Below are 14,385 nucleotides of genomic sequence, written 5' to 3' on the forward strand. Positions count from 1 at the left end.
AAAGGCAACCAGAACCAGGGACCCGTGCACGACACGCTTTGTTTGTCTCACATGTGCTGGGTGCAAAGAGTGAAGAAACAAATGTGCAGGTTCACGGGGAAAGTGCTCCTGATCTCCAGACTGGTTTGCAAAGAGCCTTCCTCTGCATTCAGAAGGGCCACCTGGACAGGAAGTCCTGACGCAGCACAGGGACCCAGACATGCTGCACTAGAGAAGTCAATGCTTTGAGACCCGAGGCAGGATAGAGACCCACTGACTGAACATAGGTTTCTGATACAGCTGTGTTCCATTTCTCTTCCCTCGCTGCTTTCCAGGCCCCAGCATTTTGTTTCTTTTTCGTGGTCCAGGGCGGGGGCGGGGGGCGGGTGGGGCGGGGGCGGGGGGCGGGTGGCAATATCACAGTTAGTATATATCTTCTCTCCTTTCCTTCCTCACAAAGTAGGTGAACTCTCCATCAGTTGTAATCAGCCTATGGTTATACAATCAGAAAGCTACGGGAAAATTCCTTTTACGTCGCCTGTAAGGATTATCTCTAAATATTATTGAGGGGAAGCTTCTCCACGAGGAAAAATATGAGTGATAGGCAGCAGTGAACGTTCCTGAAGAGTATTCCTGGGATGTGCTGGTTTCCTGTTGCTAAGAAAGCATGCCCGTGGAAACAGCTTGGGCCCCTTCTAATGTGCTAGAAAGGGCTCTCTGCAGTTGTGAATAAACACAACATTATTAGAAGGGGGAAAAAAAGGAATCTAGAGTTTCAAAGTTGTCTGGAGAAGAATGTTCTCTCAAATTAGCATATCCCAAGCCTTCCCTCCACCTGCTCATGAAGGAGGTGTCTGCCTCTTCCCACTCTGCTCTCAGATGCTCTCCCCAGCCCTGTCCTCTGAGAAGTTGCTTTTTTGCCAGGCGGAGTCTTCATGACTTTATTAACTCCACATCTGCAATGCTAAATAAACATTCTGGGAAGAAAAGAACATTCGGAGGGGCTGGAGTTGGGTGAGGTTAAAGAGGGGTGTTCAAACACCTAACAACCTGAGACAACATGAGAAACCAAAGGAGACTCAAAGCAACATTTCCAGCTCCATGACTTCTCCTCCTGCTCCTTCCCTTTCTCCTCCTCATCCTCTTGCTCCTCCACTTCTTCTCCGGGAAATAGAAAAACTTGATTATTTTGAAATAACAGTTGGTAGCTGGACTGTGTTCATGTGACCACAACACTGCTCTGGGACTGAACCACAAGGGTCTCAGTTCTTTTTAAGTCTTACATAATAACAAGGAAACCATGAGATGTTAAATCAACTTAAACTTTCTTCCCATAACTTCCTGGACAACATCCCAAGCAAGGTCTCTAAGTTGGCAGAATGAGATGAATGTTGCCCAATAGTTTAAGACTGTTCTTATTTATATAGAAAAGGTACTAGAGGACTGTTTTTGGCAGGTAGAAAGCCATCAGAGCAAAGCAAAACAAAACAAAACAAATTAAAATGTTTCTTTTGAAGCAAATGAACCAGAACAGCTTGGTAAAAAACAGATGTGCAATGGCATTTGGAACAAAACTTTCAGGAAAGTGCCTGTTTGAGAATAAATTTTGCTGGTCCTGTTGCCCTTTAAAATTGCTTTATGGGTAGGATGTGAATCAAAGGAAGTGTCCACACAGTTCCAAACACAAGTAAAACAATTTAATTCAGTTACAAAAGTTTGCTTTTGCATACATAATGTCAATTGTCTAGATACCTGGAACTGTGTATCTGTTTAATTTGAGCTTTTTTATTGAAAGCAGGTAAACATAGCCAAGTTCTATAATGAGGTGAATTTTCAGTCTCACATGTTACCCTTATTCTTCCCACAGTCAGACAAGAGCATCCAGAGAGATACTAGAGAAAGGCCTTTTAAATAAAAGCCTAGAAATAATACTCTGTGCTTATGTCACAGTTACTCTAAGTGGTTCCAAATATATTAGATAGTCTCATTGTGTGCTAGAACTTCTTTGTCACTGAAGACAGCAAATAAAATTAGAAAAAGAAAATACCAACTATAATGTCAATATATTTGTGATAGGCTCCAGGTCTGTGACTCTTTTCTTATAACATTATAAAATATAATACATTTCTCAGAAAACGTCACAACTTGTGTATGCAGCAAAAACACATCAGAAACAGCATTTTGAAAACCCCAGTGACAACGCTGTTAAAACACTCTGAGATGATGCATTCAGTATTCTCTATTAGGGCCTCTCAGCTCCCATTATTTCCCCCAAATAGCATTATGAAGTCATGTAAGGGTAGTCAGACAGAAACAAAATTATTGAAAATATCCTCCAAAAAAATGAAAAGATGCCAAAAATCACACAAGGACTTAATAACCATAGTATTTACAATGGAAAATTATGTTTCTGCCAGAAACAGTACTCTGTTTTTATTAGCCAGGCATTTTTTTATGTTTAATTTTATATACAGGCTTTTTGCCTGGATTTATCATTAAACTACTTTCCTCTCAACCTTCTCTAAGTTGTGCCCCCCTGCTTTTATTCATACCAAATCATTTGAATTCTGCATCAAATTAAAAAAAAGCAATAAAAGTAAAAGCTAACTTCTATATAATGGTGATTGGATCCAGTTCTCATCATTGAAACAAGCCTAGGAACTAGATACTATTATGTCACGTTTTATAGATGAGGGTGCTGAAGCACAGAGAGGTTAAGTAATTTCCCCAAGGTCACACAGCTGCTAAGTGGCAGAGCTGAGGTTTGAACCCAGGCAGGCTGGCTCCAGAGCCCAAGCTTTCATCACTCTCTGGGAGCAGCCCAGTGATTTTAGTGCAAAGACATCAATTTTGAAAGTCATGGGATCTATTTTCCCTTTGGACAAACTTTTCCCAAGCACAATTAGATTCATGTTTTAGCATCTGTATCCCAGGCACAAAGGCAAATGTATATATATACATATTTTTTTTTCTAATCCTGAAAGATTCAGAATTCTTGGGTAAGAGGAAGTTGTAGAAATTCCATCTGTCATTTGACAAGAGGAAGAGCTGAGCTCCCACTGGGCATCTTCTCAGGGTCCTCCCTCCCTGCCATCTGACCCCACCTCTGTGCACACTGTTGGGGAACCACAGTGTTCTGGGACACCTGTGCTCGTGAGAGTGGGGTGGGAAACTCTGAAGGTTAAGTGTGGGTTCTGCTCACACACTTGTTCTCTCCCTTCCATAGGCAGGTGGGACAGGTTAAACAGTATCCCCTGAAACACACCAACCCCACATGCCCATCTGGATAGTTCCCCAATACCCCACTTTTCCCAGATTTTGTTAGTTTCTCCCTGTGCAATACCTAGGAGCAAAAGATCATGTCTTCAAAGCCCAGAGCTCAAATGTGCTCCCCAAGGTGACCCAGGCAGGAGCCTGGACAGGGACAGGAGAGCCAGCCTCTGGTCAGGCAGGCTGGGCAGGATATGGGCTGATTTGGCTCCCACCCCCTGGAGCATCTCCTCTCATATCCTGATATAATCCTTCATTCCACAAGCGTTTATCCATCTCCCTCAGAGACCTCATGCTGTTGTGCACATGACAGATCAAACTCAATTCTGGTCCCTTAAAATGCACCCAGCTTAGGTTAAATGAGACGTAAACTCACATTAAAATTCAATGTGCTGAGCAGCATCATACTGCAGTTTTTTACAAAGCCCCAAGGGAGCAGAAAGGGATCTGTCCCTGCCTGGGAAGCTAGGGCAGACTTCCTGCAGATGGTGGCCCTCTAACTGAAGGACAAAGGTCAAGATGTGACCTTCCCCCCAAACTGCCAGCCAGAACTGTGTCTGCCTCACCCCACAGCATCACTTCACACTTACCCTGTGCAGGGCCCATAACGTGCGAACCACTCACAAAGGCCGACAAGATGCTGACCCGACCGTGGAGACACCCAGGAATGAGCAGGAAGAGGAAATATGGCAGGGAACTGGAACTGAAGCCAAAGCTCATCGCTCATTTCTTTAACCAATGCTGACTGCACATGCGCTACCTGCTATCACAGGGCTGGTGAAGCAGGCTGGGAAGACAGGCAGACTTGAGAGCATGCTGCCTTCCCAGGGCATTAGGGGGACAGCTGTGACCTCAGGGGCACAACCACTTGTGCCAGTCCCCTGAAAACACACTGGCTGCTGGGAGTGTGGGACCTGGCATGGGCTGTGTGTGGATGGGGAGGTTTCCCTGGGGGTTGTGGGGGGGGTGGTGACCACTGCACAGGGAGAGGACAGGAGCCCACAGGGGACAGTCCTCTGCAGAACCAGCCCTGGGTTGAACCACCAGCTGGAAAGGGAGGCTGGAGGCATTCTAAGCTTCAGAGTCATGTGGTCAGTCTTCTGTGTTATTTTTTCTGCGGTCAGAGGACTGGAAGAGGGGCGAGGCCGTGAAGGTAGGAGGAGATGGAGATGAGACGTTGAGGAAGTAAAATGAGCAGTGTCAGGAGGAGAGGCAGGGCGAGAGGAGTCCCCAGGAAGACCCCCATTATTCCTGCATCACTGAGTCCTGTGCTGTTTCACGCTACAGCTTCTTATGGATGTTCCCCTTGACTTATCCATCAGTGAGCCATGCAAGCTTCAGCAGGGGTCTGTAGAGGAAACACCTTCTGGGATGTGCATGTGTGGAAATATTTTCTTACACTCATATTTGCACACAGAGAAAGGCTAAAATTAGCCTGTGTTTCATAGAGAATTTTGTTTCTAATTTTAATGCTAGGGGGTCATGGATTTATTTTTTATACGTTCTATACTTGACTTCCTGTGTTTTTCTGAAGATAACTAGGGTTGGTTCCCCCACCCCCAACACCAAAAATTTCTTTTTTTTTTCTAATCTACTTGATCAGCTTCTTCTAATTATCAAGGTAACACCTAGTTTCCATTGTGTCCCCAGCTCCTCCCAGGCTGCACAGTACATTTTCTTTTTCCTTTCTTTTCCCTTCAAGTGAGTATGGCAGTGGTCTAGCTCATTGTTTGCAAGCAGACAAGGCACATGGCATAGGTGTGAAGTAACCAAAGTGTCTGGATTATGTGCGGGTTATCTATTTCTACGTGACCAGTGTCCCCATACCAGGGACATCACACAATGACTATTTTACTATGCTCTCAGATTCTGTGGCTCAGGAGCTCAGACAGGAACCAATGGGAAAGGCCTGTCCCTGCTGAGGTTTCTCCATTCACACCTCTGGCATCTGGACTGAGATGACGCAAAGGCTGAGGTCATCAAGGTCTGTCACCTGCAGCATCCGCATATGGCCTCTCTGTGTGGCTTCTCACATCAGGACTTTGTCTTGGCTTCATCCCCAGAGGGAATGTCCTGAGAACAAGCATTCCAAGAGAACCAGGTGGAAGGCTTTTATGGTCCAGCCTCAAAGGTGACACAGCTCCCCTTCTGCCACATTCTATTGGTAGAAACAGTCAAAACCCACCCAGATCAAGGTGAGGGGTCAAAGACCCCACTTCTTCATAGGAGGAATGTCACAGAATTAGGGGCCCTATTTTAAAACTGCCACAGGAGGGCACTGGTAGGATGGCGACATTGCTCCTAACTGAGACTGTGCTGTGGGCTGCCAAGCCCACCCCACCCCACCATTGTGTGTCCTGCTCCCCCTGCTGGTCTGAGGCCAGGCTCAGCCCCTCCCTAGACCCAGCCTCTCAGAAGCTGGGGTCCTTCGCTCCTTCATATGTGGTGCACAGCAGTAGGGGCAGGAGAAGGAAAGGGCTCCTTATGTCCCTCCAGGCCCACTGGGAGTTGAAGAAGCAGTAGAGTTTCGCGTGCATGGTGCCGGGTCTCCTTTCTGTGCTGAAGGGACGTTACCGGCTGCAGGGCTGCTGGACCAGCCTATCACCCACCACAGTAGTTCTGAGGCCCTTAGTCCTGTTCATGCAAGTCTTTAGAAACCCACCCTCCTCCCGGGGCTCTCTCCCATCCTCTTTTTACCTACAACCCTTTACCTGATGCATCTACAAACCTTAGAATTCCAGACAACTCAGCCATTCACCCTCCTGCCATGATACAGACCCACAGTCCAAAGTTGGCTTGCTTTTCTTTGTTTCCTTGAGAAAATTGCCCAGGAAAAAAAATATATCCTCTAATACTCAGAGCAGAAGAGGGGTTTTCTAGCTCCCTACTTTTCTCTTTTGTGGTTTCAAAGAAAGCAAAGTCTCCGAGGACGTTTGGGCAATTTCACTATGTAATTATAAAACTTTAAGTGATAGGATAAGGAAGTGGTAAAACCCTTAGGAAGTCTAATTCCTCGTCAGGATAAATGAGAAAAATCGTTTCCCCTCGTATGCTAGTGACAATCTGAAGACTTATCAGAAAGTCAGCAGCTTCTCTGCAGCAGAGAACTCTAGATTCCTGGTGAGTAGTTCCCCTCAGTGCTGCAGAAAAGGGAAGAGCTGGGCTGAGTAGTGTCATTTTCATCTCTTGAACTGACTCAGTAGGCTTTGAGATGGCTCTGGCGGGGCCCTGAGGGACATCGATCATAGCAACCCCCAGTGGTGCTATGTTCCCTGAGGTAGAGGGACTAGAAAATGAGAACAAAAGCAGCCCATGGGGTCCTTGGGACACACAGTGTCTCAGAGAAAGTGATTTTTCCTCCTGGTCTAGCTGAAACTAATGTCATCTTCAAGGTCTGACTCAAGTCCAAGTAATTGTCCCTGGTGACCCCAGACCACAGGAATGTCACCTGTCTCTCCACTCAAATAGCACTCAGTTAGAACACATGGATAAACACCAAGTTGTGTGTGCTTCCCCAGATGTCCTTTATCTTTACCCCATTTCTTCACCTAGATGGTGAGATTCCTGAAAAGAAGGATTTTATCCATTATCACCGAGAGTTTCAAATTTCATTGAAAACTTTTTTTTTTAATTTCTTTTCAGAGTAACAGTATTCATTGTTTTTGCACCACACCCAGTGCTCCATGCAATACATGCCCTCCCTAATGCCCACCACCTGGTTGAAATTTCATTGAAAACTTACATGCAAAACAATGGTACCGCCAGGCTGCCATGTCTGAAGGAGTCCCTGATTCACTGACTGAAGGTCTTTAAAGGGGATACGATTCCCAGGAAGAACAAATGACTTGCCACAACCAACTCATTCTCCATGCTGAATGAGATTCTCTTGCAGTGTCTAATTTATATAATGCATGACCCTAGCTACCTATCTTCCTTTTTGTTAAGCTTCATCAAGACTAAAAAAAAAAAAAAACCTCATTCTGGGGCATCTTCCAGAGTCTGGGAAGAATTCCTTTCAGGGTTTTAGGAAGACCGAGAACATTAAAGAGTCCACTAATCCCTTAGTTATGGAATGTCACAACCAATGGAAAAAAACAAATGACTGCTTCTGGAAGTTCCGTGATGAACCACAGAGTCCCTCCATACATCTGACAGGCTTACAGTATGCCAAATAGCTCCGGCTTCAGAGAGAAAGCTCAGAGGCAGCGATGTTTACAGAAAAGGCCTGCTGTCATTTTTTAAAGAGAAGAACACTAATTTCCAGAAAGAAACCGAAGTTATTTAATAATGGAATCATTAATCTACTCTTTGGTGACTCCTCCAACTCGCTTTCCCTGCCTATAAACTGCCTACAATCTCTGTGAAACTGTTTTAACTTCAAGTTGCCTTTAACAGATGGCCTTACCGTGGCCTCCTCCACATTCTCACTGACACCAACAGAGGGAGCTGGGCCCTGGATGACCCTCTGGCCTGCACTTTGGGCCACACCCTCTTTATGGGCCCCTGAAATCAAGGCTGCCAGTGGGGTGGCCAGCTCCAGAGAAGAGAGACCTGGAAGAGCTGACTTGCCCCTGTGGTTCCCATTGAGGCCTGGAACCTCCTTCTCCCTGGGCCCAGCTGTGGCCACTGACTATAGGCCCAGAGGCCACTCCACCTCATGGTGATAGAAGCAGGAAGGCTGGGCTTTCTGATCCTGCTCTCTGAGCCTAGACCCATGTTCTCCCATGTTAGATTTTAATCCATTATAAACTCTGTGATAAGTGCTACCTTAAAACTCAGCATAGGCCATTTTATTTCTATGAGTTCTGGGGAAGAAATCCTCTCTATGGTCTAAGCCTTCTCCATGAAACCTCCCAGGAGGGCCTTGGAGGCCCTTGGCTTCTGTCCTCCAGCATCCAGACTCCTGGTGTTGTGCTCACATCCCAGCTAGCACACACCTTGGGTCTATGCTCATTCCTACCTTTCCCTAGACAGAAGCTTCATTCTCACCATGCATCACCGTTACTGTCACCAGGTACAGCTCTGGCTTCAGAGTGTTAGAGCACTTTGCAAGGAACACAGCAGCTGTCCCCTTCTTCTGGCTCCAAAAAGGCTCACCGTGGTTAAGGAGCTCTCCAACATGCCAAAACTCCCCTGCAGGCTAGACCTCATTTTGATTCTTTTCATCACAATAAGATGGAAATGTCAAGACAAAGGGTCTTTAATATCACCAAATTTGGTGACAAGGAACACTCAGACATCATGTTCAGTGGTCCAGTACCAAATTAGCTTGCCTCCTCTACTGGGAAAATAGCGGGGGCGTGGGGGTGGAGGATGGACCCATTACCAAAGCTGAGCCTCACCAAGGTAAATCAGCAACCAACCATTCCAAATGGGGTGAAGGGGTTCTGGCACCTTTTATCAGCTTTATTAGGACTGAAATGATGGGTCAATAGTGATATCCAAGCATAATTCTCATATCATTTGGGGCTGGTTCAATAGAGACACCCAATCAAAACTCTCTTATCTCATGCAGGAAATGACTTTCTCTTTCTCTTCCTCCAGAAGCATTATAAAGGGAAGCATAAATAATTTCTAGGAAAAAAGAGACTTCTCCCAGAGCACCTACAAACATCCACATCCCTTTCCTCTGTTACAGTCTGCAAAATCCATCTTCTATGAAGAGGCCCACAGCCCCTCACTCTTCCTTGCTTAAGAATAAAAAACACAATCACTGCTGTAACCCACATCTTCTTCTTATGCCAAGGAAGAACTGAGCTCCAAAGGGTCTCCTACAAAAATGCCAGAACATCCAGATTATACACACTGTCAACACACACACACACATACACACACACCTTGCACTGGTGTTGGAAAAATCCCTGGAATATGAAAACCTTGAGATGAATCCTGAAAACAAATAGGTTTCCACAGGCAAAAAGGAAGAACGTTTGAAAAGGGGAGAACCACATGACTCTGATGTCTAATGACCTCCCTAAGGGACTGTTACCAGTTTAGGTAAGTATTAGAGGACGCTGGTTGAGGTTTGGTTGTGCTCATCACTCATTATGACCTTGCCTGTCACTTACACCTCAGTCCCCATTTCTGAATTTGTCTGTTGGACACCATATTAATCCTAGCTTAGCAGGGTCACAAGATACATATGATAGAAGGATCTGGAAGCCTATGTGAGGAGTAATTGCTAGAATAATGGTCATTTCTGTTGTTAAAGTCAAGGACTAATACTTAGGGGTGTTAGGTTATATTTGTTCAATAAGATAAGAGTTCAGAACATGGCAGACTGAATGCTAAGCTGATTCACAAGTGCTACTTAGGACAAAAAGGATCCATGAGGAGTAAAGAGAACTCATATTTACTGAGGAACTGCTATGGGCCAAGCACACAATTTGTGAAGTTGGTGCTAAATATTTCCGTCTCACTGATGAGAAAATGGAGGCTCTGAGAGGTGATTTGCTCCTGGTAAGTAGAGGAGATATACCTGAGAGCCAGGCCTCTGTACCTCCAAAGGGAGAGACTTAGCAGAGAAAGAGGAGTGGGAAACATCCTCATCTTTCTCTTACCAAGAACCCCTGACAGTGACAGTCCAGTGACCTCAGGAGTCTCTTAAACATGTGTTTTTAACCTGGTTGTGGTCATTTTCCAGTCCATCTATTTTCCACCCCTTTTCCATCCTGCGACCATTCTCCCCTGAGTGAATTTCTCCTCCTCATCTGAGTCCTTCCCACTCTCCTTCCACTCCATTCCCATAAGCCACCGTGCGTGTTCCTATTACGATGCTCCTCCTGCTGTAGTGAAATGCATCTGCTTTGTGCATTCTTTCAGGAAAAAAAATCACCCATGTCTTCTAAAAATATGGAACCAACAACTAATTATTCCACATCTGCTTTATTTCAAAAATGAGCATGGACAAGGCTAGGGTATTATCTCCAGACTATTCTGAAAAGCTCTCAGCACTCTCAGAACTCACAAAGGATGTATGAGCAATCATTCAGTTCATAGAGTACAACCTATTTCTATATGATTCCCACAGATAGCCTTATAGCCAGGATTTTGGGAAAATCTTAGTAAGAAGAAACTGACTCTAACCTTTGTCAGACCAAAAGCTGAGGAAATAATTAAAATTATTATGCCAAAGAGAGTTCAAACAAAAATAATACTCAGCTACAGAAAAGGAACAAAGAATCATTTTCTTAAAGATTTATTTATTTTAGAGGGAGAAAGAATCTGAGCAAGTACGGGGAGGGGCAGAGGGAGAGAATGAATCCTGAAGCAGACTCCAGGCTGAGCGCAGAGTCCCAAACGGGCTTGATCCCAAGACCCTGGGGTCATGACCTGAGCGGAAATCAGGAGTCAGCCACCTAACTGATTGCACCACCCAGGCACCCCCACAGAATCATTTGTAAATGCATATTCCTAAGAGGCTGAAGTAAGAGAATGCAAAGTCTCAGCAAGTGTCTTCTGCATGATAGCAGACTCCACCCAGCCCTGTCATTGTGTCTTGCTTCCTCTCCTCCACCTCCCCCAGCACCATGTCAGTCTCACTTTCTCTGCAAAGATTAATCTCACCGAGATGAATCAACCTAAATCTCTCTTTTCTTTTTTTCCAGTTGAAAGTGATCTGATCCCTAACAAGCAGTTCCCCTCATATCTGGGTTTCCAACCACCTGCTCCCAAAGTTTAAAAGCATGATGGGATTGAATTAAAATTTTTGTGGGGCACCTGGGTGGCTCAGCGGGTTAAAACCTCTGCCTTTAGCTCAGGTCATGATTCCAGGGTCCTCAGATTGAGCCCTGCATTGGGCTCTCTGCTCAGCAGGGAGCCTGCTTCCACCTCTCTCTCTGCCTGCCTTTCTGCCTACTTATGATCTCTGCCAGTCAAATGAATAAAATCTTTTAAAAAAAATAAAATAAAATTTTTGCAAAGACTTAGGAACTCATAACTTAGCCAACTTCACAAATTCAGAAATTCAGAAGTGTATTTCTGAAAGAGAGATTCTATGCTCTTTGTTTGCCAAACATTGATGATTCGTATCTCTGATTCATTCTTGGGTTTTTATCTAATCCCCATTATTTATTAAAAAGTAAGATAAGTATGTGTTAGGAATATTACATAAAAGTAAAAGAAAGAGAGAGAGAGGAGGGAAGGAAGGGAGGGAGGGTGGGAGGGAAAGAGGGAGGGAGGAGGGAAGAAAAATCTCCATCCTAAACCAGACTCCCAAACTCCTTGTAAGATGTACCCATCACTATTAGTGTTTGTATGCCTCCAAAAATGTCCTTGCATATTCAAACCCCTGTGTTCATTTGTGTATCTTTTCATATTCTTTTCACATCAAATAAGAGCAATCAGTGCCCACTCTTTTGCATCAAGCTTTTCTTTACTACAATAATACATTTCAGCCCAATTACAGACCAATCCATTCTTTTTCAAGACTGTGTTGTATTTTATTTTATGGAGGAATGATAATGCATCTTACCAAATACCTACAGATCGGCATTTAAGGGCTTTCCATCTTTTGCCTTTACAGATCTGCCACACCCTTGTTTCTGTGCCTTTCTGCACACATAGAGCGTGCCTGTAGGATAAACTCTTAGAGGAGCAATTGTACAGTCCAAGAATCTGTCCTTTGTTTGTGAGAAACCACAAAAGTGCTCTCCAAAAGCAATGCACAAATGTGCTCTCCTGCCAAAGTGTAAGTGTAGGAGGCACTTTCCCCTCTTCTTGCCAAACGGGCTATTAGAAGGAAATTTACTCTTTGCCAGGCTGTTAGGTGAACGATGGGACTCTGTGGTTTTGGTGGTGGTGGTGGAGGTAGTTTAGTCTAATCTTTTTCTATGGATTGCCTGTGAGGGTTCTTTGTCAATTTTTCCATTGAGTTTTGGTATTTTGGTGATGGATTTGTAATCCCTGGCTTTATTTTAGCAACATGTTCTTTTTCTGCTGTGTGTGGCAAATATTTTTCCAGTTTGACATTGTCTTTTAATTTTTGCCATTTTTTCCTTGGTGAATTTTATTTTTATTTGTATGTACTCATATCCTTTAGTCTTTCCCCTTATAGTTTCTAGGTCTTGTTTTGTTTTGCTTAGAAAGGCCTCACCCACTCTCTTGAGAGACGTAAAAGACTGAAGTAAATGGAGAGACATGCTTTTGTCTGGAAGAAGAACTCTCAGGATATGTCATATAGTAATAATTAATTTAATACAATCACAATAAAAATCCAAACATTTTCCTTTCTAGAAACTTGGTTAAAATAACTTTTAATATCAAAACTAAATATACAATAATAACCAGGAAAAATAAGTAGTTGGGGGAAGGTTGCCGGAATTCAGCTAGATAGTTATCAAAGCATTCTGAACACCTATGAACTCAACAAGAGATCGAAGAAAAGAATAGCAGCAATTCTATGAACAGAAAAGCGACCACTTTCTGGAATTCAGGACATGCAGAGAAGTAAATCAGAGGAATATTTGAGAAGACAGACCGCGTGGTGGGGGGTGAGTGTGCCAGGGGGAGCCTCCATCAAATAGCTCCCTCCCGACAAGTGATAGAGCAGCAGAGCACAAAATCAGAACTTTTAGAAGTCTGTTCTGCTGAGGGACCTCGTTCTAGTGGTTAAGTAGGGGTGGAGGAGGTGGAGCCCTCATGGGGACAGTGTGGTCTCAGGACCCTTGGGGTCACAGAAGGACCAGCGGCACCTGAGTGCAGCAGAGTTCCCAGGTATTGGAGCAGGGAAGCCGGCTGCAAAGATGGAGCCAAGTATTGAGCTCTCAGCTAGGGGTTGCCATAAATCATGATCTGAGCCACAGTCAGGCCACTACACTTCCAGCAGAGACCCAGCAAGTGGCAGATCCAGGGAGACTCCCCTTCCCTTCCTCCCCCAGGAGGAACAGCATGGGACCCCACTGCACTAGCACACCATAGGAATCTACTGGATTTGGAGACTCCAAATGGGGGTTGTCTGCCAGAGATAGAAATGCTTGGTCACAGGTTGGGTGAGCATGGAGCACAGCTGGAGACCAGGGAGATGGGAGTGATTGACTGCTTTTCTGAAGATGTACTGAGCAGGGGGCCCAGAGTTCTTAGCTCCTCCAGGACAGAGACTGAGAGGTGGCCACTTTCATTCTTGTCCTCCAAAGCTGCACAGAAATCCTTCAGGGGAAAAAACCTACCTAGAGCTAATCTGAGCAGATTGCTTAGCCTGGTCCCTGGCAAGGGTGGTGCAATTTGGCCTTTGGCATAGACATTTAAGAATCACTGCAACAATCTCCTCCCTGAAAAGATTGGCAAGAACATCCAGCAAGACCAAGTTTACCAATTAATGAGAAATGCAAAACTCCAGCACTAGGGGAATACAGCATATAGAATTCAAGGCTTTTTCCCCATGATTCTTTCATCTTTCAATGTTAATTTTTAAATTTTTATTCATTTTTCTTTTTCTAATTTTTTCTTATTTTTCTTCTTTCCTTTTTCAACAAATATCTTATCAATTCCTTTTTAAAATCTTTTTTAATTTTCATTTTTACAGTCATATTCTATCTCTTCATCACATTTAACCTTATTTTTTGTATATATATAAGTTTTTCTTTCTTTAAAATTTTGGGAGACACTTTCTTCTAACAGACCAAAATATACCCAAAATCTAGTGTGTGGCTCTGTTTGTTTTTTTTTTTTCTTTTCCTCCAGTTTTGGTTCTCTTCTGAATTGTTTAGTGTATATTTTTCTGGGGCTGTTGTTAACCTTTTAGCATGTTCTTCTCTAATTCAACTATTCTTCTCTGGACAAAATGACAAAGTGGAAAAACTCACCTCAAAAAAAAAAGAACAAAAGGCAGTACCAACTACCAGGATCCTAATCAATACAGACATTAGTAAGATATCAGAACTAAAGTTCAGAATGACAATTATAATGATACTAGCTAGGTTTGAAAAAAGCTAGAAGATACTAGAAAATTCTTCTCTGGAGAAATAAATCTAACCAAGTCAAAATCAAAAAGGCTATTAATGAGGTACAATAAAAAATAGAGGTTCTTACTGCTAGAATAAATTAGGCAGAAGAGAGAATTAGTGACACAGAGGATCTAATGATGGAGAATAAAGAAGCTGAGACAAAGAGAGATGAACAACTACTGGATCGTGAGGG

This window comes from Enhydra lutris, unplaced genomic scaffold (assembly GCF_002288905.1).
Source record: "Enhydra lutris kenyoni isolate GAN:26980312 unplaced genomic scaffold, ASM228890v2 scaffoldscaffold12, whole genome shotgun sequence".
In the NCBI taxonomy this organism is placed as follows: domain Eukaryota; kingdom Metazoa; phylum Chordata; class Mammalia; order Carnivora; family Mustelidae; genus Enhydra; species Enhydra lutris.